Raw genomic sequence first — 6,521 nt, forward strand, 5'->3', positions numbered from 1 at the left:
GGAAAAGTTCTTTTAGTGGGAGATTTCAATGTTAGAACAACAAATCAACGAGCTAGTATTCTTTGTTGCAAAGAGGATCACAATCCTATCTAACTCATTGAAGAGGAGAATCCCCAATGGTTGAGATGTTCAAAAGATGACAAAGTTAACAATCATTTTGGAGAGGAGTTGCTCACATTGTGTGGTGCTCTCAACTTAATTATCTACAATGGTCTAAATGTTGAAAAATGTAACAAGGTTAGGTCATAAAATGTATTTGTAAAAATAATTTTTTTTATTGTTACAATGATTTATTAAAGCATGGGTTTCATGCTTGGGTTATCATTTTATTAGTCAAATTCCCCAATGAGGACTGTCACACGGAATAAGTCGATCTTGCGGACAAGATAGACCTTCCTAGAATCTAAAGAAGACCTAATGACAAGCAAACCAACCAGACATTATCTTTCTCTAAATATGCTTTTATAAACAATGGCAAACAAGTGTTTTTAGGGCCTACCTTAGGTCCAACGCAAGTTTGTGGATGCCCTCGCTCCTTCGATCCAAATGAGCTCCTTTGTCGCGAATCTGCAAACACAAACAAGGCAAACAAATTAAATAGCACCTAAAAAGCCAAAATCATAAAACATATTTAACATTAAAGTCAAGGAGTCCATGAAACAAATAACATGAGATACTTGTTGAGAAAAATGAGTTTGATTGTATTAATTCAAAAGAAGAAGAACTTTACAACCTTTGCCTTGACGCTGTACAAGCTCCTCCCAGGGTCCAGCAAGAAGTCTCCTCTCCTTTGACAAGTTTCACTCACTCCTCAATGAAGCCAAAAAGGTATGTGATCTCTCCTCTTAAGCTCAACTAGGAAGTCTTGATTTCACCAGCATTTACCCTAAAAAATGTTCAGCTTCTAACCTCCTCAGCAACCAGCTCAATGCCTGTATTTATAGTGCAATGGAGGGAGGTTACTAAGTCCTCCTTTAAAGGGATAAAGCCCTCCTTCAAAGGGATAGCTCCTCTCATCGAGGGATTAGCTCCTTCTCTTTTGGGATGCATGAACCACCTCAGAGCGAACAATCCACGTCAAAATTCCTTCTAGAATCCTCTAGAATTAACCCAAAGTGAGTTTTTTAAGATAAAACTTGTGCCTTTTGACTTTCACAGGGGTCCGCACCCACACCGTTAGGGACAGAGCGGGCAGGTCCGCAGTTTTTGTAAACAGAAGGTGTGGGACCGCAGGTGACAGTGAGAGAAAGTGCGGAACCAGAGTTACATTGATTTTTAATGTCTTTCTTTCATTTCCAAAGCTTGACTTGAAGAGCTGAGGTCTGAGACTTGCTTAGGAGGACAGTACAAGTGATGATAGACCCATACTGACTGCAAATAATCATGGTGACGATATTTTTGTGTAACAGATTGCCCCCTAAAGTGCGAAGTCTGTAGTAGATGAGGATTTCATTGATCATTTAGGAAGAGTGAAGTACTTTATCATTTCAAGTATCATCTTGTGGAGAGCCCGGTTGGAACCTATAAAAACATTCAATGCAAGATATATATATATATATGAGATCATATCATCGCTGAGGTAGGCATTCCCATACTCAGATCAAAACTGACTAGAAAAACTAACTACTACTCTGATATAGGAATGATCTTGTAAAACATCACAAGTATAGACTCATGTGGACACAGTATGGACGCAGCCATCTGTTTATGAATAGTCCATTATATAATGAATACAAAATTCCTTGCAGCCTGGATTGTGGAAACTAGATCCAGGGTCTTCATTTCTACTTCCCGAAACAGTACGATTATATCCATGCGAATGAATGTGTTGATGTCGAACATGGTAGAAACCACTTGATTACCAGTCATTGATGTAAACTGTTAACAAGTGTGAGAGAAACCACTAGTGATGTCAATGGGTCTCAAAGTACCCAGTACAATCCATGAGATGCAAATAAATGTGTTGATGTCGAACATGTCACAGAATCCTTTGATCGAAAGGCAATGATGTAAACTGTCGTCAAAGGCGAGAAACCTGCCATTGAGGCATGCAGATCTCAAGGTACTGACGATTTCTAGATCATCTTTCTAGATAATGAGCTGACGTCGATAGAAAGCGATCCGTCGTAGGCAAGCCTACAACACAAAATCATAGATTAAGTTGAAGAAATTTAGTTGCAAGGACTGACTCGGGGATGGTCAAGATGGATGACAGATATTTTGCAGATGAATGGCTTATTGGCAGTGACCTCTTGAACACATAACGACACGACAGATGGTTTGGTGACAATTGACCCAAAGTTAATACCCAGTAACCGGCTGAAGACTTTCAATGTGGTTTGATCAACTGTTAGGCAAAGGATTTCCCAACCCAGGTGAATAAAAGTGTCGTGTTCAAGAGTGGTTACAAAGTATGACAAACAGATTCATTTTTCTCTCTTTTCCCCCACCATTTCTGGCAAGTACCTCTTTATTTTTTACAAGCTTGAGGAGGATAACATTTGCTTGATTATAATCTCATCCTTCGGATGAGTCCGACTTAGTTTAAATTCGAACCCTAAGAAAGAGTGGTTCATTCCTGTTTGTAATTGAACAGGTCCTTTACTGTGAGATTTTAACAAGTCCAGTATAGGAGAAACTCAGCGTTTTTCAATTTTAGAGAGTCTGAAAAAACTTAAGAAGACTTCAGGGTTGACCTTTTTCGTAAATTTGTGTCTCCCAAGCCCGAAAAAGTATAAAATAATACTTGAGAGAACCGCTTGATCTTTTACGACCAAGGAGTACTTTTCGTCATTAGTGCCTTTGACCCGAAAAAATAAAAAAGCGATCAACAACACGTCGTTTTATAACCAATATCGAATTTGAAACGACAAAAATCCGGCAATCTTTTTATGTTTTTACGGTCGGAAAAGAGTTGTAAGTGGATCGTCTTTTAATTTCATTTTAACGAGTTTAAAAGAAGAACTCGGCAATCTTTTCATGTTTTAGGAGTCAGAAAAGAGCTTAAAGGTGACTCTAAATATCTTTTCGTCGAAAATGATAGATTTTGCCTGAATAATCCGTTATTCTGCACAAAAACATAAACATTACTCATACCTGTTTGAAATGGATAAAAATGTCGTAAAAATACCTTTCCAAAGTGAAACATAAACAAATTTGCAATTTATTTACTCAAAAAACTTATAAAAAGGGCCTTTGTCAATTCATTTTTATCGTTTGAGTTTGGGTGAGAAAATAGTGCTTTTGCTCAGAAAACTTCCCGTGAAGATTGCGGAAAATCCAACCGTCGGAATCGAACGTCGTCTTCTCCAGGTAATCCACATCATCCTACTCTTCATTTTTAACCGTTTCATTTTTTGTTTTAGTCATTTATTTTCATTTTTGGGAGGGTTTTTAGGCATAAAACCCGTGCGCAGGGGGCCCGCAAGTTTACCACTGCTGGCCTGCGGACCCCGACTTTTTCTCCATTGGGAAAAAGCTCGGGGTCTGCACCTTCCATGTAGACAAAGTGCGGTCCCACGCACTGTGTCTAACCCGGAGGGTGCGGTCCCTGTCGCAAGGGTTTTTAACCCAAAAATTCTCAAAAATGGACCAATCAAAATAATTTCTAGCAGTTTAATTTATCCTTTTGCTTGATGCAGAGAGTACATCATGCTAGATTGGCGTGAACGAGAGCATGAGGACATGGATGCCGCCGCATGGAATCATCAGCCTTCACTTGATGCTTTGAGGGCGTGCGAATTGTACAAATTCTGGGTCATTCCTAGCATGAGGGCTCAGGTGGATTTCTTACAACGGTTGGTTGACAGATGGAGCGTACAGGACCAGTGCTTCTTCATTGGTGGCCACCAGCTCGAAATCGAGCTGGCGGACATATATTTCTTGACTGGTTTGCCTAAGAGAGGCGAAGACTTGACTCTGTGGGCAGGTGGCCAGTCTGTCGATAACCTCCGGCTAGAGTACTGCAACAGCCAGGCTAGAGACAAAGGGATAGACATAAAGACCATATCCCGTCCTGAGCTCATGGTGAATGCGTTCACTGTCACCAGACTTTGTGGGGCTGCCGCATTACATATTGCCACCGGATCCCAGATGCGTATGGCAGTTGATTGCTTTCGAGGCACCATCTTCAACTGGTGCGATGTCGTGCTGGCCAATGTGAAAGGCCAACTGACCAGGGCCAAGAACGGACGACTATAAACCTTTGGTTATGGGGCTTTGGTTGTGAGTTTTGGCCTGGAGAGGGTTCCTATGTTGATCCCGCAACACCTTACTGTTGGAGCTGGGCTTCCTCGAGAGCCCAAATTGATGCGATGGGTCGCAGTTATGGCCCGTCACCCGGACGAGAGGACAGAGGTTGCTCGATTCAAACCTGAGTATTTCCAATGGCTGGAAAACCAGGTCTTTTCTATTCAGGACTTCCCTTATGCTGGGATAGATTTTCGTGGTGACCCAGACATGGTTCTTTCACCAGGAGAGCAGTGGGATGAGTCAGGTAAAATCCTTTTCAACATTTTTCCTTTTTTTTTTTTTTTTTCCATCGTCTCAAAACTGATAGTAAAAAATTTCAAATGCAGATGTGGGTCCACGGCGACCAGCCGCTCTTCGGCCTTTCGAGAGGAAGCAACCAGTTGCACCCACACCAGCCCCACAGGACGAATCAGTAGAGGTTTTGGCCGAGTTGGAGGGTCATCTCGAGTGCTTGACAGGAGATATTCCGGAGACCACTATAGATGACATTCCTCGTCGACTTCAACGCTATGTGATTGGGGCCCCGGGACCTTTTAAGAGGTTCCTTTGCAAGGTGGCCCGTGCAGTGGTTTCTTATAGAGATCATCACCAGTGATAGGATGATCGCCTATTATGGGCACATGTGACATTTTTGTTTTTTGTAGTTATCATTTTTGCCGATCATAAGGTGTTTTTGTAAATCATGTTATGGAATGGTTTCAAATTTACATTTATGATTATTGCAAATGTCTATTTAACATTCGAGAAGCAATTGCATCTGCTAATGTATTTAAAGACCTTGGAATATGCTGATATTCAATATAATCAAATTCACGTTCCAAGAGACGCACTCTAAAAAATAATCTTAATAACACTGGATTTCTAATGGTATACACTCTATTAAGCTGTAATACAACGAGTTCAGAATCTAACCTCACTATCAAACTCCGAATTCCAAATGAAATAGATTCAGATAATAACTCAATCACTGCACTATACTCGGAAATGTTGTTCATTGTTTGACCGAGGTTTACCCCATGCATAGATACTAACTCGTCAGAGGGCGAATAGATAACCCAAGCCGCGGAAGAGATGTTCCGTGTATTACGACAAGCACCATCAGCAAAACCAATGTATGTTTGGAGAGGCATCGACATCTGCAATATCAAGAGTAAAACCAAGATAAGCAGGAATAATGACGAAAAAACACTCTCTAAGCTAAGCACACTGTTTAAACTAAAACACACCAGCTAGAAAGAAAAACTACCCTAACTAGAAATCTCCATACCCATTCTTTAAGCAGAATACCTCTTCAAGTAAAGACCATTTATGGGTTTACCCAAAGAGTCCCCGTCAAAGTCTACCAATTCATAGACCCCTTTTGTTAGCTTTCACTTGACAACATAGGGACCATGCCACATAGGAACTAATTTCTATTTTATCATTAGCTTGATCGTAAACTAAGACTAGATCTCCTTCCGAAAAATTTCAAGGGGTCACATTTCCATCATACTGAGCTTTCATGCGTTTTGCGTGAGTCTCGATTGCCAATGCAGCATCGCGTCGATTCTCATCTAATTGAGCCAAGTATAACAAACGCTTTTCCTCTTCGGAAGTGGCTGGAAGTAACTCGATGGCCATTTGTAGTGACGGTATTTCGCATTCAATGGGTAACACGGCTTCCAAACCATAGACTAGTTGGAAAGGAGTGAACCCTGTTGATGTTTTTTACTGAAGTTCGGTACGCCCAAAGCGCTGAAAATAGCATGTTGTGCCAATTCAACCGATGAATCCCAATGATTCGTCGGATCATGATAACTAAAACTTTGTTGATGGATTCAACCAGACCATTCGCTTGTGGATAATAAGGGGTTGAACTATCGTGACGTAAACCAAGATGGCCTGTAAGTTCGGTCATCATAACGTTTCGAAAATGACGCCCATGATCAGTGATTATTGCTTGCAGGACACCAAACCTAGCAATTATATGATTGAACACGAAAATTGCAGCTGTCTTGCCGTCTGCCTCAAATGTAGGAATCGCCTTGGCCCACTTGGTAAAATAATCTACCGCAAGGATGATATACGCATGCCCCCCGAACGAGTGAGGGTTACATGTAATAAAATTGATACCCCATTTGGCAAAAGGACCAACGACAATTATAGAGTGGAGAGGAGCAGGTGGAGCATGCATCTTACGATAAAAAATTTGGCAGTTGTGGCATTTTCAGACCGTCGTAATACAATCTTTAAATAAAGACGGCCAGAAATAGCCAGCGTGCAATATCTTT

The sequence above is a fragment of the Pinus tabuliformis genome, chromosome 9 (assembly GCF_031772625.1).
Source record: "Pinus tabuliformis cultivar Carrire ecotype Pingquan chromosome 9, CPIR1, whole genome shotgun sequence".
Classification (NCBI taxonomy): Eukaryota; Viridiplantae; Streptophyta; class Pinopsida; order Pinales; family Pinaceae; genus Pinus; species Pinus tabuliformis.